The sequence below is a fragment of the Felis catus genome, chromosome F1 (genome assembly GCF_018350175.1).
Source record: "Felis catus isolate Fca126 chromosome F1, F.catus_Fca126_mat1.0, whole genome shotgun sequence".
In the NCBI taxonomy this organism is placed as follows: Eukaryota; Metazoa; Chordata; class Mammalia; order Carnivora; family Felidae; genus Felis; species Felis catus.
In genome coordinates, this window is record NC_058384.1 from 40,168,066 (window position 1) to 40,194,455 (window position 26,390).

The 26,390-nt window shown below is 50.2% G+C and overlaps 1 protein-coding gene and 1 long non-coding RNA gene across 3 annotated transcripts in view; one reads left to right on the forward strand and one right to left on the reverse strand.

Moving 5' to 3' along the window:
* NAV1 (neuron navigator 1) overlaps positions 1-26,390 on the forward strand; it is a 246,071-nt gene that overhangs the window by 34,909 nt on the left and 184,772 nt on the right. Inside the window, exon 1 of one of the 2 annotated variants that reach the window (XM_045049028.1) lies at positions 20,447-21,213. The exons of the other annotated variant lie outside the window; for it this stretch is intronic. The gene's annotated coding sequence lies outside the window, so the exon portion shown is untranslated. Of the gene's footprint in view, positions 1-20,446; positions 21,214-26,390 lie in introns of those variants that run through there. 2 annotated transcript variants of the gene reach the window in all.
* Positions 16,729-20,437, reverse strand: LOC109495694. Its single transcript, XR_002151306.3, has 3 exons — positions 19,169-20,437; positions 17,629-17,712; positions 16,729-17,211 (listed from the first exon to the last, which is right to left on the reverse strand). It is a non-coding gene; the product is annotated as an uncharacterized LOC109495694 (long non-coding RNA).

Sequence of the window (26,390 nt, forward strand, 5' to 3'; positions counted from 1 at the left end):
AAATAAAAAATATATTTAAATATATTTAAATATATTATATATATAATATATATATATATATATATATATATATATATATATATAAAACGTCACAGTCTATATGATGTTGTCATATTACCAGTTTGAGTGAAGTACAGAGTATTACCTACCTTTATATCTCTTTATCTTCCCCTGTTTATAGTATAAATGTCTAAAATATTTTTATATGCATTTAGAACCACATCAGAAAGTGTTATAATTTTTGCTTCAACCATCAAATGTAATTTAGAAAATTGAAGAGCAAGAAATCCTACTGCATCTCCCCATATTTTGGCTTAACAGGTTCTTCCTTCCTTCCTGATATTCCAAGATTTCTTTCTTTTCATTTCCTTCCTGTTTAGAAAAATTCCTTTAGCCATTCTTTTAGGGTAGATCTGTTGGCAGCAAATTCTCTTAGTTTCTCTTCAGCTGAGAGTGTTCTTGACTTTTCTTCATTCCTGAGTGATATTTTTACTGGGTGTAGGACTCTGGGTTGGTAATTCTTTCTCTCAGCATTTGAAAAATACTGTGCCTCTTCCTTCTGGCCTCCATGGTTTCTGATGAGAAATCCACTGTTGTTTTAATTGTTTTTCCCTTGTAGATAAGGTTTCCTGTTTTTCTGCTGCTTTTAAGATTTTTGTTCTGTCCTTAGTTTACAGTTTAATTGTGATATGGCTTGTGGATTTCTTTGGGCTTATCCTGTTTTGCATTTGTTAAGCTTTTTGGATCAGCAAATTTATGTCTCTTACCAACGTTGGAAAGTTTTCAGCCATCATTTCTTAGGGCACTTTTTCAGCTTATCCCCTTTCTCTTTTCTTACCAGAACTTCAATGACGTGTAAATTAGATTTTTTTATTATAGTCCCACGGGTCCTGAAGGATATAATTTTTTTCAGTCTATTTTCTTTGTATTGTTAATATTGGGTAATTTCTGTTGTTCTGTCTTCCATCCACTGAATTTGTTGTTGTTGTTCTCTCTTCTCCATTCTGCTGTTGATTCCTGAGATTTATATTTCAGTTATTGTGTTTTCAGTTTAAAATTTTCCATTTGGTTCTTCTTCACGTCTTCTGTTCGCTGCTCTTCATTATTGCTGGTCGGGCGGTGGGATTCCAGTTCCCCACTTGGTACCTGCTGACCTTAAAGAGGGGAGTTGTGATTTAAAAAAAAAAAAAAAAAGAAGAAAATGAGGGGTGCCTGCAGAGTTCAGTCAGTTGGGTGTCTGACTTCAGCTCAGGTCATGATCTCGTGGTCTGTGGGTTCGAGCCCCGCGTCAGGCTCTGTGCTGACAGCTCAGATTTTGATTTTGATTCTGTGTGTCTCTGTCTCTCTCTCTGCCCCTTCCCTGCTTGCACTCTGTCTCTCTCTCTCTCTTAAAAATAAACAAACATTAAAAAATTTTTTTTAAGAAGAGGGGAGTTGTGGCCTCATTACCAGCAGATGGGCCTGTCTTGCTCGCTCCTTACTACCGGGAGGGGTTATGAGGGCGTCTCATTGCAGCCTCAGCCTGGGGACCAGGGACTCTGCTTCCCACTCAGCCTTTCCTGGTATGAGTAGAGGTGGAGCCACAGTTCTTTCTGTGGCATTGCCTGGAGGGGAGCAATTATTGTCTAAAAGTTTTCCGTCTTGTGAGACTGCCTCTTTCCTGGCCCTTTGGCTGGAGAGAGCAGGCTTTTGTTGAGGCTTTTTTTGTTTGTGCCTGTTGGTGTCTGAGTTGCTGGCTTCCTCAGTTCCAAGTCTAGGGTGTGTGAGACAAAAAGAAAACCCAAGGACTTCACCACCATGTCAGCCCCAGAGTCCTGAGGTTCCCTAGTCATCTGCCTTTTTCTCTCCACCTTTCAGAGTCTTTTCATGTTTGTTTTAGGTACAATGCCCAGGGTTTGTAGTTGTACTTCATGGGAGTCATAGGGAAAAGTATTCCAGATCTTCCTGGGATGTGTGTTGTTTTGTTCTGTTTTTTTTTAGCACCTATCTATGCCAGCCCTTAGAGATACAGACTAATGAAATTTATTTTTGCTTTCAAAGAGCTCAAAGCCTAGCAGAAGAGAGAGAGACATGCAAACAAATAGATCAAGTCCTGATTCTAAGTGTTTCAGTAGGAGACCATGGGAGGTATGCTGGAGGCTTGAAGGAGACAGTGGTCACCACCTTACCTGGGATGGGGTTAGGACAAGTCTGGCTTCCTTCTTAGAGGAAGCCATTATACTGAAGCTCCACTTTGAAAGAGAAGCAGATTTCTGGATGGGCACCATGGGAGAGGGCATTCCAGCTGGGAAGACAGCGGGTACAAAGGCTTAGGGGCATCACACAGCTTGAGGACTCAGAGAACTTCACTGCAGGCCATTTGCTGTGGCTGGAGCATGGTGTGGGAAGGGAGTGGCATGATGAAACCAGAGAAGTTGGCAGAGGGAGGGGAGGGAGAGGGGACCAGATCGCAAAGGGCATTGTGTGCCGTGCTACCCCTTGAAAGGGTTTGAGGCATGAAATTATATGGTCGGGGTTGCATCATCCTGGGAGGGACTACACAGGAGGTGCAGAGACCAGTGAGCAGGTTTTCATCATGGTTCAAGTGAGGTTAAACATAGACGGTGGTGGAGATGGGCTGAAGGGATCCACTTGAGAGATATGTGGGAGACCAGATGCACGGGATGGAACCGCTGAGGGAGGAGGGAGGAGTGTGGCTCCTTGGCTCAGTAGCCCAAACTGGGGGAAAAAAAATGAGTATCAGGTTTTGAGGGAGGAAGAAAGAAAGCACGTTCAGCTTTGGATGTGTTGAGTCTGGAGTGTCTGAACGGCCCAGTGTGGATGTCAGGCAGAAACATGTCTCGTCAGGGAAGTTAAAGCCGGAGAGGGACGGAGGTGGGAGCCATCATGTAGAATTGTTAGTTAAAACTGTGGAGCTCACTGAGAGGGACTTTGAGAATGAAAAAAAAAAGACCAAGAACAGTGCTGCCACGTGGAAGGGGTGGGATGTGGCGAGGGCCCTGGGAGGACGCTGTGGGGGAGTGTGAGAAGGGAGGGGCAGAGCCTGTCACAAGCTTATGTCCATCAGTCTTACCAAACCCACGCTCGTATTTACAAGAGAGGAAGTGTAGTGCAGGCAGTTGGCTACATGAGTGACGGAAGAGCCCAGGGGCCCCACAGAGGAGGAGGCAGCTACCACTTCTAGACAGAGAGACCCCAGAAGCCCGTGGAAGCTGAAACCACAGAGGGCCAGTCTGGCCAGGGCTGGGGCCGCTGAGGAGACTCGGATGCTTCCAGAGATGCCTCCTGAGGTACAGAGGGAAGGAGAGAAGTCCCCTGGCCGCTCCCTTCTGCTCACTCTCCATGTGAAGACAGTGCTTCCTGCCGGCAGAACTTGCCAGAAGGCGTAGATCAGTCCCAGGACAGGCAGCTTCGGCAATCAGCCAGCCGCCCCCCACACCTGGAAGAGCAAGAATGAGGTGAGGGCAGTGCCCGGGACTGGCACGGAAGCCAAGGAGCAGGGACGTTCAGGAAGGGAGTATCCTGCAGCATCCGGTGCCACAGAGGTTAGCTGGCCTGAGAAGTGTCCTGGGGTTGGGAGATTAGGAGAGCATTGGGGACGTTAGGGGAAGGTGCTGAGGTCCAGTCTGAGTCTGGTAGACAGCCCCCGCAGAGCTGCTGACCCAGGGCCAGGCCTACGTTCCCCCCTCAGTAAGCTAGACCCGATCCCAGACACAACCGCTCTGCTACTGAAATCTAAATTAGCATCCCACCCTTGACCTTCAGCTCGTGTCCTTGCTGCTCCCTACATCCCCAGCCTTTGGAGACAATGTGTACAACGTCCCACAGTATCCCCTGCCACACCTCTGAGACCCAGGCCCCCTGCCTGGCTCTGTGGGGCTCAGCCTGAGGCCTGATGTCCGGGTGTCTGACGGGGTCGAGCATGGGGGCTCTGCACCCTCTGAGGCTCAGCCCATTTGGTGATTTCTCAGCCTCCTCCCTGCCCGGCTGATTTCTTTGTGCGCCTCTGCCCGGCTCACGCTGCGCCAGGCTCGCCTGCATTGGTGTAATAACCCTGATCCCGTGCTTGGCGGCGAGGAGACAGCAGGGGCAAGCCCCATCCAGGGCTCATCAGCCCCTGTGCCCCAGCTGCGTTAATGGCCCAAGCCCTCCAACAAGCCGATCCTGTTTCTTCGCCTGCAATTAAGACAGAAAGCTCGTTATCTCTCCTGCTCCCATTATCTGCAGACTGTGCTAAGGGGCTTTTTTCTCTAGAGCAGCACCTGCAGAGGCCAACAGAGGTTGACATTAACTCCTTCCCTGCTGCTGTTGGGAGCGTCTGGGTCAAAGAAAGCAGCCTAAGGAGGGAGCTGGGGCTGGTTGGAAACGCTCTGGGAGAGAGGGAGGCACAGGGGCCCGGGCATGACTCTGTTACAGTCTCACTAGGTGACCTTGGGCAAACAGTTGACCTTTTCTGAGCCTTGGAAAGCCTTTCCCCCCTTCTGCCTGGGAAAGCCTTTCCCCCCTTCTGCCCAAGGAAGCGATGAAAATGAATAAGAAGCTGTTTGGTTATCAGCTCCCTTGAGTAACTGTACAAATCCCCAGTCTTGTATTATCATGGCAGCAATACTGCCAATAGTCAAAATACTGGGCCTCAAGATAAAGCATGTAAATAGCCTAGCAACCAGTGGTGGTCATGCCTGGGGAAGATTTGCTGGTTGGGACCTGGGACTGCCCAAAGGGACTTGGATTTGGTGGGGTTTGCAGGCCCCCTTTGCAGTGTGTCCTTCACCAAGTCACTTAATCTCTCTGTGCTCTAGTTTCTTCCTCCGAAAAGTTAGGGAATCCAACTGGATAGTCTCCAAGATCCTTTCCAACTGAGAAATCCTATTACCCTCAATGGTTCTTCTGTACGACGCAATCTATGGAGGAAGGAAACCAGCATTTACTGAACCCCTAATATGTGCCAAATCTTTCACATCTATCATTATTTCCATTTTAAGTGTAAGAAAAATAAGGTTTGGAGAGATGAAATAAGTTGTCCAAGGCCAAACATCCAATACACAGAGGACTCTCGATTCAAATCCGCATTTATGAGGCTGTAAAACCATCACTCTTTTCATGACACCCTGTTTTAGGAGAGCTGCCCATTTAAATGGCTCCTTACAAGGTAGAGCTGAGTGGAGAGGGGAAAAAAATAACCTACCTAAAGACAGAGTGTGAATTCTGACCCCTTAAGTTCTCTGGAATCGTAGTGTCCTTAGGGAGGAATGATCGAAAAAGAGCCTTATTCCCTTTGGTCTCCCCATGTGACTGAGAGATTGCCTAAGATGTGTGTTCAGACTCTGAAAGTAAAAAAAGTGAGTATAATCTTTTGGCATTGAATTCTTGTTGTCGTCTGGGTAAACTGAGACCCAGAGATGGAACATAGCTGCTAATTCAGCAGCCGTTCCAGACGAAGATCTGTTTGTGGGTAGCAGACCCTGCTGTAGCCTAATAAGAGACCTCTTGAGCCCATTCATAGACTCTCCTCAGAGTCCACCAGAAACTGTCAGGGCTTGCTTATCGGTCCAGCCGACAGGCTGGGACAGCTCCGATGCACCACCAAGATCTGGATTTGGGACCTTTGGCTTAGGTCTCTAATCTGTTCCTGAGTCATCCAGAGAAAGGGGTCTGGGGAGAGTCTGGAACAAACAGGAATGGACGGGATCCAGGAATCTCTTGGCCAGCTGGCAGGAAGCCCAGACCCTGGCGCCCCATGAGGGAGGGGTGGGGGAAAGAAGAGCCCCTACATTTTCAAACTGAGTAACTCAAGAGAGTGAGACAGTCCAAAAACCCTTACTTTGGAAGCAACCGACTGAGGCCTCTTACCCAGCCCCCACCCAACCCTAGCCCCGTGCACAGGTGATAAGACGAATCCTCCTGACCTGGGTTCCCCATTTGGACATTTGTCCCAGCAGGAGGCTGTTTTTCTCCCTAGTCCCTCAGGCTCTGAACAGGTCCCTGGTACCTTGTCCCTGAAGTCAGGCCCTAGGCTGGATCTCCCATCTTCCTGGTTTTGGGATTTGAATTTGTGATTATCTCATCTTTTGCCAAGAGCTTTTTTATGGAGTACTAAAGACCCTGGGTGCCTGGCTGGCTCAGTCAGCGGGTGGAGCATGTGACTCTTGATCTTCGGGTCGTGAGTTTGAGCCCCACGTTGGGTGTAAAGATTACTTAAATAAACTTAAAAACATAAAAATAAAAACCCTTAGTGCAGCAAATCTCCGAGCATGTTCTGTGGCTTTTAATCCTGCAAGACACTCTGTGGTAGGGCATAAGATGGCAGGGGGAAGCACACGAATAGTTTCCTGCAGAAAAATCTATCTGCCTTTTGGAATCTCGATCTACCCTATGATCCCATTTATAGGAAATTTTCAGAATTGACAGTTCCGTGCAGCCAGAAAATAAATGCATGGTTGCCAGGCTGAGGACATGGGAATTGACCACTAGTGGGTATGGGTTTCTGTTTGGGATGGTGAAAGTGTTCTGGAATTAGATAGTGGTAATGGTTGTACAACTTTGTGAGTATACTCAAAGCCGATGAATCACGTACTTAAAAAGGATGAATTTTATTATATGTGAATTATGTCAATAAAAAAAAGAAACCCAGAATTTCTCCAACTTCTTTGAATATAGACCCATTCTATCTCAGGGCTTTGATTAACACCCAGTGGAAACGCTTAAAAATGGCGAGTGTTGAAAATGCCATTTTACAGATGGGAAAAGGAGAAAGAAATAGACATCTGTGCCTCAGTTTTGTCACTTTTAAGATGAGGATAATAATAGTTAGCACCTTGTTGGGTTGCTGTGACACAAAGTGAGTTAATATATGTAAAGCATTTAATGGGGCGCCTGGGTGGCGCAGTCGGTTAAGCCTCCGACTTCAGCCAGGTCACGATCTCGCGGTCCGTGAGTTCAAGCCCCGCGTCAGGCTCTGGGCTGATGGCTCAGAGCCTGGAGCCTGGCTCTGATTCTGTGTCTCCCTCTCTCTCTGCCCCTCCCCTGTTCATGCTCTGTCTCTCTCTGTCCCAAAAATAAATAAACGTTGAAAAAAAAAAAATATATGTAAAGCACTTAAAACAATGCCTGCCCAGTAAGTGCGGAATAAGATGTCTGTTGTCATTGTTATATGAGTGAGCACTATGGGATGGTCACCAAATGTAAGCTATGTAGCTTGGTCCTCAAAACCACCCTCTAAGGCAGCCATCATTATCTCTGGTTCACAGATCTAGAAAGTGAGACTCCAGGAGGGATGCCTAGTAGTCCCTGTGCCACTAGTGATGGACATGGAGGGGGAGATTGTCACCGGTCCCTCTGATTCCACCCTGCCCCTGAGGTCTAATCTAAAATCCCCTAAAGTCCCTGCCTGACTTTCTGTGTGTGCAGGTTTATTGAGGTATAATTTACACGAAAGGAAATTCAGTGAGTTTTTACGAATGAATACAGTTGTTTCACTACCAACCAGATCATGATTTAGAATATTTCCCTCTCTTCAAAGAGTTTGCTCCCTGGCCTAGGCAGCCCCTGCCATGCCTTTTTTGGCACGGGTGTCAATGGCCACATGAGAGGTGCCAGCAGAGGCGGGGGGGGGGGGGGGGCTGCAAGGGGAGCTGCTGTTTGCTTGGGCGGGGCCTGCGGGGCCAGGGGACAGAGCATCAGAGTCACAAGCCAGTGGGCTGGGCTGGGCTTCGCTCTTATCAGCGGAATCAGCCAGGGTTCTTGCCCTTCTGAGAACTGCCTTTTTGCCCCCTTTCCCAGCATGGCCCCGGCAGAGAGGGAGGGAAGGGGCGGCAGGTGGGATGGGCTACTGCGGTGTTGTGTGGAGCTAGGAAGCCCATGTGCATGTCTATTTCTGTAACTGACTCACCAAAGACCCTGGACAGTGACTTGTCTTCCTAACCGTCACTTCGGGCCCACCTGGCCCTCCCTACACCCTTCCTTTGCTTTCTTTTTCTGCTTAGCCCCATCTCAACTGCTACCTGGCTTCTCTTCATCACATCTTTTCCCACTAGGATGTAGTTAGCTCTCTGAGGAGGAGCATCTAGGGCTGAATTTCTAGCCTTTACAATGAGGGCCCAACCCCCTCCTTCTCCTCTTCTATAAGACAGGGTGTTACTCTGATTTTTTAATCACTCTGAAGGTACCATGGGATCACCTGGGAGAGAAGAGACAGAGGAGGGAGGCTGCGGTAGCTGTCACCCCTTAGCAGCAGTGACAGTGTGGTCAGAAGAGGAGATCTGTGCCCAGAGAGCCTCTTTGTCAAGAGGTAGGGAGGGATAGGTCAGTTTGCACAACCTCCCTGAGTCAGGGCCCGGCCCAGGGCTCAGTGGCAATGGGGTGGCCCCCATGCTCCAAGCCAGGGGTTCAGCCTACCCTGGCAGGGGCCGAGCAGGTCTGGCATAAAGGAGGGTATGTGAGCTAGGTTGGCACCAGGGAAAATAAGTATGTGTAAATGTATGCAGATGTATGCAAATCTCTGCAGCCTTGTAGACTGCAGTGCTGGCTCAGGGTAAGACATCCACAGCCCCACCCTGGGCCCCACCCCAGGTGTGACCTCTCTCCTCTGGCTCAGGAATCCCTTCTTCCTGCTTCTCTCTCTCCAGGGCATCTCTTCCCTCTCAGTGCTCACTCCCCCTCCCCCCCCCCCACTCCCGCCCACCCCAACCCCCACAAGAGGTCTGGGAAAGTGAGAAAGCTGAGTCCTGAGTTGGGGGAAGGGAAGAGACATGGTCCCATACTGAGGATGTGACAGCACCTGAATGTGATCAGACAAAGCTACCATCTCCAAACTCTTGGTTGCAGTTCTTTCTTACTCAACCCCAGACATCAAAAATGCCACCTTCGAGATGGGACAACACTGCTCAGTCGTAGGCAGGACTTGGCAATGTCTCAGGTGCAGGCTAAGCAAAGGGAATAGTCTGTGACTGAGCCACTCTACCTCCCCTCGCAATCCCCCATCCCCCTTTGTCCCTGCAACAGACCCCCACCCCCACCCCCCCCCCACCATCAAAGGGCAGGGAGAAGGGCCCTGAGGTGTAGGAAGCTGCCCTACCTGGGTGGGAAGCAGACTCCCTCGGTTTGGGCTTCCATATTCTATTTTTATTTTATTTTTTAATGTTTATTTATTTTTGAGAGAGACAGAGCACGAGTGGGGGAGGGGCAGAGAGAGAGAGGGAGACACAGAATCCGAAGCAGGCTCCAGGCTCTGAGCTGTCAGTATAGGGCCCAACGTGGGGCTTGAACTCACGAACTGTGAGATCATGACCTGAGCCGAAGTTGGATGCTTAACTGACTGAGCCACCCAGGTGCCCTGTGGGCTTTCATATTCTAAACCCCTGCCAGCCCTGTCCTTTCGGCTACCGTGTACCTCCCCTCATCTTCCATCAGCAAATCCGTGAGGAACCAGCAACCGCAACACAATCCTGGCCCAGAGTTGGAGGGAAAGACATATGGGCCTTGCCCTGAAGAAACCCTACGGTCCCCTGAAAGAGTGCAGGTGGGGACAGAGACTCAAGAACCAGCAAATTCCATCACTGAAGGCCTGGAGTGGAGTCTAGAGAGCTTCCAGCTCTATCCCTCATGTGATTGTTCATGAAACAGACCCAGAGTGTGGAAGGGACTTCCCGAGAGCCACACAGCAGGGCCCTACGGCTGGGCTCACGGCGCTGGAACTGGAACCTGCCTCTCCTGATTTCCATGCCCTGCTCTGTAGGACACACCCTTCTCACTTACTCCATTCAGTGGCAGTGAGAGGGGTAGTCAGTGAGTCTGGCTCATGAATTGAAGAACGGGTGGCCTGACCCAAAAGGCTTCCTGGAGGAGGTGGTGTCAGAATTGTGCTGTAAAAGCCGAGATGCATGAAGAGTGGCAGGAGATAACTAGTTGTACCCAGGGACTGTGAAGGAAAGCTTCGTCTTGTGTTCCAGGTGGCAAAGTGAAGTTCACTCTGGGAAGGGGCAGAAGGCCCCATGGCCAAGTGGGATGAGGAGCCAGCCCTTACCTCACAGCTCTGAGCTCTACCTGTCAGACCAGGAGTGAGTCCGGTGGTGACTGGGGATTCCCTTGGTGGCCCTCTTCTGTCATTCCCATCTGGGGGCCATACCCCCTCCCAGTCACATCTTTCTGCTCTTCCTGATTTCTAGGGGCCTCTGTAGACATTGGTTAACCTGCACAGGGCCTCCCCATCATCAGACATTGACAAGCCCTGCCTATGATTGCCCCAGACCCTGAGCAGCGTTGTCCCATCTGGAAGGTAGAAATTTAGCTCTCTGGGGCTGAGTAGGGACTGCAACCAAGAGCTTGGGGCAGGACTGGGGAAAGAGGTGTTTCATCATGCCCTGGCTCTGGCCTTCTGAGGCCTTAGGTGACTGATGCTTTTCCCAGCCCCAGACCATCTCCAGTGGCAGTCGCCGTTCATCCATCAGCCCCACGGAACCTGTCAGCAGGTTGGGGCTACTTTGGTTCTCAGGCTTCAGTGCACTCTTGGCCAGAGACAACTTCCCCTCCCCTGAGGGGTACTAATGCAGGCCCATAAATTAAGACATCTGCTTTCCCTCCAAGCCCCGGGAACCTGGGCCCTACAACATCTACCCCTGTTTTCTTTGGCCCTGTTCAACTTTCCTCCAATTAGTCAGGCCCTGGGGCAGTGGCTAGACACAGATGAGTCAGAAGACTGCAGAACCACATCCAGAACCAGGAGTTTATCCAAATGTCAGTGACCTTTCCCTGCTGATTCCTCATTTCTCAGCCATTCTTTAAGCTCTTTTGTCCTGGGCCTGCACCACTGTATTTGTAGTTGCTTGTAAATTTCTTTGACATATCTCTACTGGTATTATCACTAGAAGGGAGAGCAGTTTACCACTGACCTAGGATTTTGTCTCCTCTGCTGCTAGCAGACTGGGGCTCCCAGTGGCCTCAGCTCTGACTCCTCCCCAACTGAGAGCCACAGCCTCTTCCAGGCTATCCCTCCTACTTCTGTTCCAGTTGCAGGTGCAGGGAGAATCAATGAGCCTGAGGCCATCAGGGGCTCACTGAAATGGTGATGGATTAGGAGCATGTGTTAAGACTTCAACTTTTGGCCCTTGGGGTCACTGTAATAGGACCACCCTCAAAACAGGTAGAAAGAGGCCAAGTGCACCCAACTGCTCCGAGAACACCACCAGCCAAGAGCTAAGTGCCAAGGAATCTAGCCTGTCTACTGGTAAGTGAGTGGTGCATCCTAGCCTATTGATGGCTCACAAGGCCATCCTGGGCCCTGGCAATTCTTAGCCCCATGCTATGGAGTGCATTATGAAGGCAAGGGCTTATCTTTGCCTTACTTGTGCACTTCAGAGCCTCCAAGGTTGGAAGGTTGGGGCTCTCAGTATGACCCAGGAAAAGGTGGGGGGGGGGGGCAGGGGAAGAGGCTGCAGGAATGAGAGGATGTGAAATGCTCCCAAACTGCACAGAGTCTGGCAAGGCTTTGCAGGAGGAAACATTAGGAGCTGGCTTATGGGAGAGGTCAGACTAATTTTGAGGACATCTCAGCCCAGACTGCTAACAGAGCCCTTTGTGGAGCCCTCTTTCAGCAAGAATTGCTGGGGCCTGGCCTTGTTGGGCCTTGGGAGAGCTGAGGCTCTGAGTTATTAAAAAGGGGAAGGAGGGTGGAGGAAAGGCAGGTAGAGAGGTGGATGTTATGAGGGAGGATCAAAGATGGATTCCCTCTGTGACACATGGATAGCAAGTGAGGTGAGGTGAGTGAGGGGCAGTGGGGAGAGGGACTGGCCCTTTCATCAGCCAGCCTTGGCAGAAGCTAGGGCTGAGCAGCTAGATGGGAAGGCAGCTCTAGCCTCCACCGGGTGCTGGGGAACTGGGAGCTGTCCAGCACAGGAACCTGCTGAAACCAGAAGGGGCCTGGCCTTGAAGGAGGCCTCAGGGGAAAAGTGTGGTGGCTCTCCCAGGGTGCCCTCTGTGGCTCACTGCCCCTTCTCTGCTCCAAGGATTAAGAGGCCAGTTGAGAGGGCCAACCCTAAGAAAGGGAACACTGAGCAGAGAACCTTTGCATTTTCTCTGTGGAAAGGGCATTGGCAGAAGACGAGAAGGAACAGGGTGTTCAAGAAACGCACCAGTGTTCAATTCTAAACATCAGTCAAGTATGAGGTACTTCGCACTACTCTTACGTGTCCTGTGCCGAGCACCGCTAGGAAGCCCCCCAAGGGAGCGACATGAAAGCATTTGAAGATTGCTTCATGCTTCTAGTGCTAACTGTATAACCAACAGTTTGGCCGTTGGGCCTGCCACATGGCTGAGGACTAATGTCCAGGCACACCACCAAGTCTCCAGGAGACCGGGAAGGTCCTGAGACACTCATTAGTGGGACCTCCAATCCTACGTGCTGATAACCTAGGCCATCTCTGGTGTCTGCCTCTGCCACAAAGCTCACTCGTGTAAGCTCGATTTTGTCAGGCTCTCCTATGGGCTTCAGTGCTATACTAGGTACAGGACATGTAAGAGTAGTGCAAGGCACTTCAGTCAGACGGATGCTTAAAACTGAACACTGGGTGCTTCGTTCCCACACCTGCCCTCCCAGTTGAAGCTGTCTGAATAACCCGTATCTTCAGAAGCCCCACCTAGCTCTCTCCTTCCCTCTGCCCTGATCCCATACACCACCTTTTCTTCAAGTGCTTCCTTCAAGCTCCCTCCTTCCCCCAAGTGCCAAGGGATGCTGAGTCTGTTTCTCACCTTCATTCACCAGGTCCCTCCTCTCCAGGCAGGGACTGGGAGTGGAGTGGTGGGAGGCTGGAGCAGCTGTGCATGCTGTCACTGCAAGTGGGGATCAGGGTTGGAGGTTGGTCCTCCATTGTGGCTACTGTCTTCCAGCCAAGGGAAAAGGGAAGAAACCCCATCCCAGTGCTTTTTGGCTGACTTGAGAGCACCATTCCCTCTTCCCTCAGTCATTGATGCATCTCCCCTGCCACCTGGATGTCTTTCCCCACTCGGTGTAGTACCTCCCACTCCAAGCCCGATCCTTCCTGACCCAGCACTCTCCTCCTCTATGAAGTTATTAACTAACTGTGGTCAAGTCCCCTTCATGATTGTCTCCTCAGCAGTTCTGTGTGTCACTTGTACCAGACATATTGTGGGGTAGCAGTTAACATCGGCTCACAGGGTACTGGGTGGCTCAGTCGGTTAAGCGTCCAACTCTTGATCTCAGCTCAGGTCTTGATCTCAGGGTTGTGAGTTCAAGGCCCATGTTGGGCTCCAGGCTGGGCATGGAGCCTACTTCAAAAAAAAAAAAAAAAAGAACATTGGCTCAGGGCCAGCAGCCTGGCTGAAGTATTACCCACCGCACTCCTTAGTTGTGTGATTTAGGCAAGTGCCTTACCCTCTCTCTGCCTCAGTTTTCTCAGCTGTAAATAAAATGAGAAGGATAACATTATCTATCTTGTGGGGTTTTGTGAAGATGGAATGAGATGATCCATGTAAAATGTGGGGAGCAATGCCTGGCACGTGGTGAGTATTCCATAAATATTAGCTTTGTTATTGCCTCTTCCTAGCCCTGGACCCCAGCTCTTCCAGCAGGCTGGGAAAGGTGGCTGAGAGTACATTCACTTTATCTCCCATCAGCCGAAGAGTTTCCTGATTACAGGGACTCTTCCCTTCACTCTGAGGTTAGTCCAAGTTAGTCCAAGGCTTTGGACACACTGAAGACAGAGTATGATCAAGCCAGTCCTGTTACTGGCTGGGCTCATGTAGAAGAAACTGAGGCAGCTTGTGGGCGAGACTTGCAAAGAAGTCCTCAGTTTTTCTAGGTTGGGCAAGAGCTGACCTTGTCATTCTTTGACTCTGTCCTTGGCCCGGAGTTGGTGCCTGGTTGTGAGATTCCCTTTTCCATCATGCTCCATCATTACTTCGTGTGGTTATCTATTCGACCATGTTTACTGAGCATCTACAATGTAGACAGGACTGTACAAGGTATGGGAGACACAGTGGTGAATAAAGTACAGTCTTCTGCTTCAAGAGAGCTCCCGGCCTATTCATTGGGAAGATACTGAATAAGTGGGATGGGTTTTTACAAGGGAGAGGCAGTGGGAGCATCGATATGGTGTGGGGGTCAGGGAAATTGTCGCTGAGAAAGGACCTGTGACAAGGAAGGGGGTCAGTGAAGAGGATGAGGAGAGAGCGTAGTCGAGGCCTCCTGTAGCCCCACCTGGCTTCCCAGCCTCCACCCTCCCAAGGCGCCCAATATTTCTCAGGATTCACACAAACCTACCTTGGCCAAACATCTTCCTCTACTTTCCTTCCCGCCCCTCCCACCTCTCTCTGAAGGTGGCTCTGCTGTCTTTCTGGGAGCTGTGTGGCTGTTGTGACTTGGGGCTTCCTGGTCAGGTCTCAGTGTGCAAACCACAGACTATCACATAACTTCCTAACATGCCCCTGGGGCCCTCTGGTTAAAGCCTGTGGAGAGGGTTTGCAAAGACACCTTCCTGTAGGTTGTGGAGCCCCTGCTCCACTGTGCTGAGGGCTGAGCAGCCGATGGCAGCGAATAGGGCCAGATTTCCTCCCTCCCACTCCTCAGGAAGCTCTGCCTCCAGCACTCCACCCTGCTTCCTGTTTAGTAGGGACGATTTCCTGGCCTGTTTCCTTGCCAGCGGTGTCTCATTTCCTCCTCTCCCTCCCCTCTCTTGGAGCCCCTGCTCAGTGTGATGAGGGAGGCAGGCCCCTCCCCTGTGCAGTGTGCCCTCTCCCTCCTGACTCCATTTCTCTGGGCCTCCAGAGAGCAGTGGGAGGGGCAGTCTGCCCACCCTCCTCTGCAAGGAGGCAGGGCATAGCTCTCTGTAAGAGAAGGCAAGCCCAGCTACAGGGCGCCAAGGCATCCAGTTCCTTCAACATCTATTGAACGTCTGCTATGTGCCAGGCACTGTACTGGGTGCCAGGAGTCCAAACTGAGAAGCCAGTGCTGTGTAGACTGTGGAAGCTTTGAGGGGGGGCAGTTGGGGGAGAGCAGAACTTAGCTCTCCAAGGAAGGTCAGCGAGGCCTTCCTGGAGAGGATGATATCTGAGCTGAACACAGCACGAATAGAAATTAGCTGAAGAAAGGCGTGAAACCACACGGTGTGTGGATAAATGATCAACGTTGAGACCAGTAGGGCTGGGAGATGAGGCTGCGAGACAGGGAGGAGTCAAGTCAAGGAGGGTCTTAGAGACCCCCCCAAGGAGCCTGATTTTATTACATGGGAGAGTTATAATTAGATTTACAATTTGGCCAGGTCATTCTGGCCTCAGTGAATAAATGGTGCGAGTGGACCAGTCAGTGTGGGGCCAGGACACCAAGTTGTGTGTCCTGGTGAGAACTACCAAGGGCCTGAACTAGGGCAGTGGCACTAGGGTGCAGGGGGTCAAGAAAAAATGGCTGGACCACAGGACTGACAGGACATCTTGGCCTGACGCTGGGGACCTGGGTTCTGGCCAGTTCTGGTTCTGGCTCTGTGACTTTGGACAACCCCCTACATTCTGCAAACCACAAGTCCACCATCTACCAAGTGCCTTCCCCACCTGGTAGAAGGAACCGAGATGATGGAAGTGAAGCAGCAGGTGAGGGGGGGTCATTGTGTAATTGCCATTTACGATTGGTAAAGGCCGTGGGGCTGCATCCTGATAGGAGCCCAACCCCTCTGTGATTCCTCAGGTCCATGGCAGGGGTAGATGGGAGGGAGCAGTTGTCTCTTTCTGTGGCTGATCCTGGAGCTGGCCAGCTCTACAGAGGTCATTGAATCCCTGTCCCTTCCTCTGGACAGGTGATCATCATTAGGGGGACACCAGAACCAGGAAGGATCTGCCCTTAAGAAAACATTTTTGGAGGCACCCCTAGGGACAGGGACTTCTGTTGGCCCCACCCAGCACATGAGGAGGGATAATGCGGGATCCCTGCCTACTGGCAGACACCCACCCTTACAGCCTCCCCACCTGGGCTTTGCCTGGCCAGGGTGAGACCCCCAAGAAGCAGAATCTGCAGAGGAGGGCCTTCTGGCCAGATGAGGTCACACTCGTCTTGGATCACGTGTTGCAGTGTTTCCCAGCTCCTTGTCATTTTCTGGTGTCCAACCCCAATCTTTCTGGCTGGAAGGGGACTTCCTTTTCCAAGGCCCTGTTTTCAATGGGAATGGAGAACAAAGGCTTCATATCTGCAAAGCTCATTAGCCAGCTCCCCTTGACCTTCACTTTGGGGATAAGCCACCCCAGTGCATTAACCTCTCACTGGCTGGCCCCCACTCTGCACACCCCTCTCCCCCAGATGCCATTCCAGTACCCCGTATCCCCTCACAGAACACCGAGCACAACGCTAATTGGCTGCAGGTTTCATAAGGCCGTGACCCATGGCTGGTTCAGGAGGATGGATTTTTCTGGCAGCCCTGCCTCCGTGGCGCCCAGCCAGCCGAATCCGGGGCTTAGGGTCCACTCTGCTGCTTGTCTTGGGAGCTTCTCTCCACGAATCTTGCGACTCTAGGAAATCAAAGCCTTTCCCATGAGCCTCTCTTGCTAGGAGGGGGACCCGTCATGCAAGCTTGCTAGCATCTGCTCTGATTCTTATTCAGCACCACTCACGTAATTGCTATAAAAGAGACCAGGCTAAGGGACAGAGGGAGGATGGGAAGGTGTCTGTGTCATAAACAAGGAGAGATATTTAGTGGTTTTTAAGCGCCATAGTCATCTCCAGGGAGAGCTGGAGAGGAAAAAAATAACACTTTATTTGGAAACAATTCTGAGATGTAGGCTCATCTCGGCTTCACTTTCCCTGCTGTTTATTATGAAGTGTTCTGTGCTCAGAAATCGGGGCTGCGTTCTGAAGTCACAGGCCAAGTTCTGGGCTCCAAATGACGGGGCAGCTCAGGCTAAGTTATCTGCCCTAGAGGGGAAGGGTCTGGAGCAGGGCAGCTCATCTGTGCTTCTGGTCACCTTATTCTTATGGCCCTTGGGGACAGAGAGCCCACAGTCATTCCTAAGAGCCTTTTACCATTGAATGAGCCTTTTACCATCCATCTGTATGGGAGGGAACCAAGGCTGGAGCTAAGAGGAGCCCCAGAAGAAGGAAGGTTCTCAGGGTGCCTGGGTAGCTCAGTAAGTTAAGCGTCTGACTTCGGCTCAGATCGTGATCTCGCAGTTCATGGGTCGCATCGGGCTCTGTGCAAGGGGAGGATTTGGGGTTGGATCCTAAAACAAAAAAGACATTAGTGGAAAAAACTGGTGAACTCTGAATCAAGTTTAGTTTACTTTAACAGTAAAGTGCCAATGTTAATTTCTTAGTTTTGACGTATGTGGCATGGCTGTGTAAAACATTAACATCGGGGGAAACTGGGCAAAGGGTTTATGGGACCTCTACTATCTCTGCAACTTTTCTGTAAATCTAAAATTCCTTCAAAGTGAAAACTTCATTTTTAAAAAAAGTTGGGGGGCACAAAAAATAGACAAAGACGAGTCAGAAACTTCAAGAGGGGTGAAGCTTTACAGCACTTGGGTGTCTGAGCCCTCAATCCCAGTGGAAAAGCAAAGGGATCTCCTGATGCTAAAGCCCTTAGGATCAAGTTTATTCTGAGCTAACACACCTCCAGCACTTGACCAACTCCCTACCTCAAGTCTGGTTCTGGACGCCTCATTTCGTCCATCTTTGGAGCCAGAGCTGTCTTCTGGGAGGTTTGCCCCTTCCTAGGGCTTCTGCAAAAGATTAAAGCAGTAGTGGTCACTGCTCCCCTGTCCGGCTCTAGGGACCAACTCGATTAGAGGGGTCTTCAAACTGTTTTTAGCAGTAACACGGAGAGCCAAGATTTAAAACAGATAAATCTGAAGCTAGTTAAAGCAGGGAGAGCCCTTTCCATTCCTTCATGCAGCCACAGTGCTGTCTCCAGCAGCCCTTTGGAAATGACCAAACCCTCTTTAGCTCAGGTTAGCCGCTGCTCCCCATAGCACCTTAAGATGAGCTCATTATGTACGTTTCTCACACTCGCCCCACACCTGACCCACCAGGCGGAAGGAGTGGTTTTGTAAAAATCCACTTTTTTTTTGTAAAAATTTTTTTTTTAATTTTTTAATTTTTTAATTAAATTAAAAATTTTTTAATTTTAATTTTTTTAAAAAAATTTTTTAAAAGGATTTTTGTAAAAATCCTTTTAAGGGTCCAGAGTGAAAATCTCCCTGATCTAAATAATTGGCCCATGCCATGAGTGTCCGAGGGCTGTTCTCTCCTACCCAGTCACTGTCAAGGCCAAGTTTTCCCTAAATCTCTCTTGCTGCTGTGGTTGCAGCCTTTTTTTCTTCTTGTTCCTCCCAGTGCAGGAGAAAATGAACTAGACACCATCAGAGCTAAAGCAACTCTGTGTTCTTGAAGCTGCAATTAATCCTTCTCTAAATTATCTTTTCGTATGTGAAATCACTTAAGGTCCTGCAGGCTCAGGCCACAGGGCAGACCTTCTGAGCCCCCTAAGAGAAGCGCTCAGAGGAAGATGCTGCTCTAGGCTGGGGTGCTCTGAGAGGGGCAGAGCTAGGAGCCGGCTACCCCTCTGGTTCACACTCCCCCTGGCTCTCCCCAGGCCCACTCAGCCCCCACTCTCCGCCTCCCCCATCCTAGCAGGTCTGGCTCAGGCCAAGCAGAAGTGGTCCCCACATCCCACTGATGCCTATTGGCATTATTGGGAAAGTCAGCCTCGAGACCACAGAGGGATGTGGGGTGCTGGGGGCTAGAGCTCGGGAAGCACTGTAGACAGTGAGACAGCTGAATTAAACAGCATCTGTGTGAGTCACTGCCCTCCCGCCTGCCTCTCCAGTCCTGGAGTGAACCTAGAAGCTGGTGAGACAGTTGCCTCCTCAGCCAGTTAAATTGCTCTCTAAGGACAGAAGCAGAAAGGCTGAACTGAAAATTACAACAGAAAAAGTTTAGGCTAGACATCAAGAATAATCCTGTGAATTTCATGTGCCCCCAAAGGATTTTATGGTGTCTCTTTCCTGGAAGGCATCCAGTGGTTTGCCAAAGCTCTACCTGCCTGGGGTAACAGGTCAGTCCTGCCCTCTTCTATGACGTGGTGACTTCCATATTCATGAGCAGTCCTTATGTGGCCCCAGCATGGAAATGCTCGTCATTATGAAATATACAGAAATGGTGGTTGTACACTTTTACCTGTAACTATTGTCAGGTCTCCCCCTGCTGTCTTTGCTCCTGGTGACAGAAGTCATTGCTTTGGCAAAATTAATTTACTTGGAAATGAACCTGGAGGATGTGCCTTTGCTTTGTCTTCCATGCCTCTGTGTTCTCTCTTCCACTCTCTTCGCCATAGTTACATGTGATTTGGGTGCTAGGAACGGCACCCAGGCACCATGGAACCCTTCCCTTCCTTGAAGAAGGATTGAGAGTGGCCCCAGCCCAGACCTATAGGTCTCCACTGCAGAGAGCAGACGCAGGTCTGGTGTTAGGAGTCAGAGCGCCCAGCATGTAAGACATCCACAGGTGCTCAGGATTGGGATAGGTTCTTGACCAACCTAATTGAACATGATCCTCCTGATGACACTCTGAGGGAGAGATTATTATACCCATTTCATAGGTGGGCAAGTCAAACAAGAAAGGTTAATAGTTTGCCTGAGGCTCAGACTGTAGGCTGTGTTGGTACAGGTGGAAGCCAGGTCTTTGGACATTGGGAACAGGGCTCTTTCTACCCCACCACACAGCTGTCAATTCTGGTCATAGTCATGGTAATTAAGACAACAGTGGGTAGTTGGTCACAAAAGGCCAACAACTGTAACCATGTGATTGACCCCTTCCTGAGCTCCCACTACGGCCAGTGCTCATCACATTGGCACTGAGTCTTGCAGCAGCCTTGTGAGATACATGTCGCTGTTCCCATTTTGAAGATGAGGAAACCAGAGCTCAAAGAGGTTATGTCGCTTGAGAAGGCCACACTTCAAGGACTGGGTAGAGTGGAGAGTCAAATCCATGTGTTTTATCTAAAGCCTGTCATCTTTCCACTGTGCAGTAGAGTCTCCCCCGTAGAATTTCCCCGCTCTGATATTTAGGAACTTCTTTTTGTCTAAATCTCCACTCTTTGTGCTACAATGTCAATGCAGCTATGAAAATATATTAGCATGTGTTTGTTTTGCCTTGTTGTTTTTGCTGAGGGCATCCAAGCAAATACACAGTTGGTGACCCAGCCCCAGGGAGGTTGTGTGTTCTCTCTTCTCGTTTCTATTTTTCTCTCTTCACCCTGGTCCTGTCTTCTGCTTCTCTCCTGTGCCTTTGTGTCCCCCCCAGGGTATTTCTCTACTTTCCCACCTTCCCTTATCATCCTTTCTGCTCCCTTAGACCTCAGCAGCCAATCCTGTACCTCCAGCCTCTCGTTGCCAAGCGACAGGCTTCCTACCTGCCCCATTGTGTTAGAATCTCCATGACAACAAGTACTGCCAAAAGAGAGGGGAAAAAAAAAGTTCGGTGATGGTAGGAGGAGGTGGTGAGACCCTGTATTTCAGGACATTCATGCAGTTTTACCAGCAACAACTTGCTTGCTCTCAGGGCCTCTGGAGAGCATCACAAATAGCTTAAACCAAAACCTCATGAGATAACAAGTCAGGAGAGTGACAGTCTGCAATCAGAGACATAGATTCTAGCTTAGGGACATTTATACGAGGGCCAAGGATGAGGGCCACAGGCGTTTAGTGTTTAGATAGAGTGGGGTTGGGCCATGTGATCACCTTTCTGTGGGTCAATTCAGGAAGGCAGCCTGGATAAGGGAGGATTTTTCAATAGTTGCTTGAGTGAGGTAATGGAGAGTGTTTTTCACTAGGAGATAAGTAGGAGCAGGGCCATGCCTGAAGCAAGCAGCCTTTAGGGAAGGGCTAAGGCTAAGGATAGGAGGTGGAAGACAGGGCTGTCGTAAACAAGATCTCGAACCACCCAGCCCCCCGCCCAAGGTCTGTGGGTGTGTGTGAACCCTGTGAGATTTTCCTGGTCTGTCTGACTTCAGGCAGTGGTTGATCTCAGTAGCCTCTGCCTCCCTCTGCCTTCCACTTTGCCTTCCTATTCCAAAGTTCTGGAGGAAGCCTGCAGGGAAAAGGAGGGAAAGAGCAGGTGGGGAAGGAAGTGAGGACAGCACTGGGTTTCCAGGCACCCGGACTGATGTTCGCAGAGGGGGATCTTAGAGCCACAGTCCTGAGGACCTGACAGACATTCACCAGGTGACTATAGACCACCTAGGATGGTGGTTGGGTGAGGGACTCAGAAAGAGGAAGGACTGGGGCGCCTGGGTGGCTCAAGTCAGCTAAGCGTCTGACTCTTGATTTCGGCTCAGGTCATGATCTCGTGGTTTGTTGGTTCAGTCCCCGCACTGGGCTCCATGCTGATGGCGTGGGGCCTGCTTGAGATTCTCTCTCCCTCTCTCTTTGCCCCTCTCCCACTCGTGCTCATTCTCTCTCTCTCTCTCAAAAATAAGTAAAAAACTTAAATAATAATAATAAGACTGAAAAGAAAGGGGGAGGAAGCCTAAGCTGGTCAGAACATCTAGGAACTACCTACCTGGACAAGTTGCCAGGGACCAGCCAAGGTCCTTCATGAAGCCAAAGCAGGGCCTTCTTGGACTTACTTATTGTTCAGGGTAGATAGTGCATGGAAGACCCCTCTAACCCGGTGGCTGGCACTGGTAGGGACTCAGTGATCCCACCCAATCACCTCGTCTTGCTGGCATGTTCCTCACTGGTACTGCCGGGTACTTCAAGCATATATACTAAGGCCAAGGCTCATCCTGTCCTCCTGTTCATGCATCTGGCCCTGAGCATTCTCTGCCCCTCCAAACCTCCAAAGCAGAAGAACCAGAAAGGTCCCAGTTCCTGTATTTAGTGCTCTTCATGGACAGAAAGTCCCTCCTCGTTTCCAGCTGAAATCCCCAAAGTAGAGCAGTTCCTTTGTTCTGCGTTTTGTTCGGAGGGCAAGGCGAGCAGGATCTGCTCGCGGTGGGGCCACCCCATGCGGTTTTGCCTCCAGCTCTGCTCCCCTGCCTGGCCCGACTGTTCAGGAACATTGCTAAAGCTCTTGGCATGTGTGGCCACATGGAAGGCCAGGCCCCCAGCAGAGGCTGCAGCCCCACTGCTGAACTTGGCCGTTCTGATGTACGCCCCTAATTGCTGAGAAGGGTGCAGTGAGTCAGACACTCAGACATCACTGGAGGAAGAACACGTTGCCTGAATCTTTCTGAAGAGCAGTCTGTAGTTTATGACCAAGAGTCTTTATAAGATTCTCCCCTGTATCCAACAATTCCCCTTCTGAGAAAGAAGCCTGAGGAAATAAGCTAAGGCTCAAGCAAAGCTTGTTTGCGTGTTTATCACAGTGTTCTACGTACTGCTGGAAAATTGGAAACAACCTGAGTGGCTAGCAATGACAGAATGGTTAAGTAATTTCTGTATAAAGCTTTTGCGTGATGGTTTGTTATCTTTTAAAATTTTTTTTAATGTTTCTTTATCTTTGAGAGACAGAGAGAGAGCATGAGCAGGGGAGGGGCAGAGACAGAGGGAGACACAGAATCTGAAGCAGGCTCCAGGCTCCAAGCTGTCAGCACAGAGCCCCATGTAGGGCTCGAACCCATGAACCACAAGATCGTGACCTGAGTTGAAGCTGGACGCTTAATCGACTGAGCCACCCAGGCGTCCCATATTATCTATTAACAAGTACAGTTTTGAAAACAATTGAATGAAAAGTAAAAATGCTTAATTCATAGTAAATGAAGAGACATGACATGTATGTATAGTGTAATCACAGTTTTATGCGTGCGAATATGAATAGTAAAAAGCCTGGAAGAAACCAAAACACCTAACAATGCTAAGTGTAGACTAGTAGGTTTGTAGATGATAGGCTTTTTTCTTCTTTGTGTCGTTCTAGATTTTCCAAGTTTTTTCTAATAAGCGTGTTATTATTTTTATAAGAACTACCCTTGATTAAGCACGTTCCACATGCTACTGTGCTAAGCATTTTTCACACTGCTTTAGATTGAGTGTTTGTGTCCCCCCAAATTCCTATGTTGAAATCTTAATCTCCAAGGTAATTGTATTAGGAAGTGGGGTCTTTGGTAAGTGGTTATGTCAGGAGGGCAGAGCCCCTCATGAATGGAATCAGTGCCCTTTAAAGAAGAGACCCCAGAGAGCTCCCTCACTTTTCCACCATGTGAGGACACAGCCAGAGGCAGCCGGCTGTGATCCGAGAAGCAAGTTCTCACGAGACGGCAAGTCTGCCGACACCGTGACCATGATCACAGCCTCCAGAACTGTGAATAAGTTCTGTTGCTTATAAGCCACCCGGTCTGTGATATTCTGTTAAAGCAACCCAAATGAACGAAGACACACATTATCTCATTTTATTTTTATAGCAACTCAGTGAGATAGATACCCTTATTTTTCAGATGAAACAACCAAACCTTGCAGAGCGTAAGTAACTTTCCCTACACCACCCCGTTTATAAATAGCAGAACCACATCCTGAACAACACCCCCCAAAAAGTTACAGAAAGTTAATGCAGTCATTCAGGGTGGGCGTGGGGTGGATAAGTGGCGCTGATCTGCCTGGCTTTTGGGTTTCTGGCCTAAATGTGCAAATGTTAATGTGTCCCACCTCAGGGGGCCCTGTTACCTCAGCCCTGTTTGCTGGGCAGTTCTGGTCAAACCTGACCAACCTTTCCAGGCAAAGGTGGCCCCCCTCAGAGACCCTGTACCGGGATGTATAGGACAACGGAGGGAGGCCCCGGGTGTAGACAGGGTGGGACAAGTGCACTCCTAGATGTGTTCGGCATAATAGGAGAGGGCGGGGCGTGGGGGGGGGTGCGATGCTTCCCCATCTTCGGCTCGTGTGAGACCCCCAGCTCCCCTGTTAGCGTCCTGGTGTCTGGCAGGACTCTGGGCCTTAGGAGGCTACACCCTGGGAGCCTCACAGCCCATCGGACCCTTTCCCATGATTGAGGTCAGCAGGGGGAGGGGAGGATTCTCTCCTGCAGCCTGGCCCCTTGCCTTGGGCTGTAGTGAGGCCTGGCCTCTCTGTGCGTGACTCCTACACGAATGTGCTGCTGAAGAAAGCGGGGGGGGGGGGCGGGTGGGAGATGGGCAGGGACACGTGTCCTGGCTTGGCAGCATTGTACTGGCAGGAATGAGGCCCAAGCATGGTTTTAGCTTGGCTCTGAGGGTAGTAGCTGGTGGAGCCGGCAGGACAGGGGTACTCCGTTTTGCTCAAGACACGTAGGCAACCAACACTTTTATCTCTCCACGGCTCAGGAATGAGAGGAATTAGGGAAGTTAAATTCTCTTTTTTGCTGGAATTGCTTGCCCCACTTCTCAGATGGAAAAGTTAAGGCCTGGAGACTGAGTAATTCAGAGAGATACTTAGCACTGGAATCCAGTCCAACGGTCACATTCCTGGGCTGCTCTCGACTGTTGGGCCTGCCCCCAGCTCCGCACTCGGGCCTCTTAGCCCCACCCCCACCCCTCGCATATTCTGAAGTTTGTGAGGAAAGTAGAGCTGGCTTATTGCTAGTGTAGCCAGCCTAAAGCTGACTTAACTAGGCAGGAGGTCTGGTCTGCAGCTCACAGCTCAGTCTGACTGATGGGTTTGCAGTCAGATTGAGAGTCCAGTCCTCTACAAATGCCAGGATGTGGCACCCCAGCCAGGGTACTAGCCTACACATGACAGAGTGGCAGGGCCTCTGGACAGGAAGGCTTTAAGAGCAGTCCAGAATCCCCCACACCTCTCCTACCCCAGCACCAAAGAATTTCCCTCCCCTGCCCCAGCCCAGTGGCCCTGGACTTTGGGGCCTGGAGAGTATGTGGGGCATGTTGAGTGATAGGCCCTCCGTCTGCCTGACTGGAAAAACCATCGATGGAAGCACACTGCAGGCTTTAAGTTGAGGAAGAAAAATAACAATAAAGTGAGTGTGAGAAAGTCGGAGCTGACAGGTCTGGTGGGAGAGGCAGTCATCTGGCTGGCTGCCTGGGGGTCTACGCAGGTTCCAGTTTCTCTGTCTGAGATGAGTTCCCCCACCCCCAAGGCTCCATTTACTCCTGCTCCTCCCCCATTCATTAGCTCTAGGGTCCATCTGGAATCTAAGCTATTGCTCGGGAAGCCAGAGCTCTAGTAACAGTGGCCTAGAGGAAGTAACCAGACACACACACACACACACACACACACACACACACACACACACACCAGAGAGAGAGAGAGAATCAGATGTGGGTGAGACATGGGCTGTCTTTGGAGCAGCTCCCCAGGGGCCTAGGCAACTGTACTCTAGTGATACAGAGCTCCCAAGCTCTCATTTGCCTCACAGGAGAGCATACCACATTCTAGAAACAGCCAGAGGGGGTTTTGGAGCTGGGGGTGTGGAGCAGGAGGTGTTCTGGAGCAGAGCGAAGCTGCGTGTGGCTGCATATACTCCCCATGCCAGCTCAACTTCCTGGGAGGTATTTATAACCCAAGCCTCCAGCCCCCTGTGATTTGTGGGACAGCTTTAAACCATTGATTTTCATTAGCACTAAATCATTTCTCTTGGCTAATTGAAAAGGAACCAAGGATACTGACAGTGGAGCCGTTTATACGGATCAAATCAGTGAAAAATGCCAATATGCTGATACAGTGCAAGTCTTCAGTTGGGCATCTCTGGGGCCCCTCCCTGGAGCTCAAAATTCACTTTTCTCTCAAAGGCCAGAGGCTGTGAGAAACTACGCCCTATCCACTCCCTCCCCCGCGCCCCGTCTTGACCCCAAGACTGGAAAACCAGGAAACGGACCTGATTCTTAGCAGAAGGGATGGAGGTTAGACATTTGGAAGATCTTCCAGCATTGAGAGATGGGACAGGAGGTTCTGAGAGTAGTGTTGGAGGAACAGTGAACATTTCTTCTATATAGGTTGTTTGAATTTTACATATGTCCTGTCTGTCAGCCTGGGCTTAGCACAGAATAGGCATGAGGCTAGGGAACACTCTTTGGGAGGGTGCTGGAGTTGCTCTGAGAATGCCAAGTCTGGGCAGTACAGTATTTGGAAGCCATCTCGTGGGAAAGGGGGTTGGGCTCAGCTGGACTGGGCCTGAAAGGTGGGTTGTTGGCACCAGCTTGGTCATTTACTATAAATGCCAGGAAACCAAACTGTTTGTTATTACCTGAGATTAACTTGGCCAGTCCCATCTTCCTCTGTAAGAACATGTTACCATCTGGCCAGAAGGAAGACCTTTCTACAGTTTTACAGTTAAAGGAGTTCCTGTGGATGTTGGCAGAGCCCTGGGCCCCAGGGGTGGAGAGGGGAGGAGAATAATGAGTTCCACTACTGTGGACAATCCTAATCCCCATTCTGAGCCAGGAGCCAGCCAGGCGGGCGCTGAGAGTACTGAG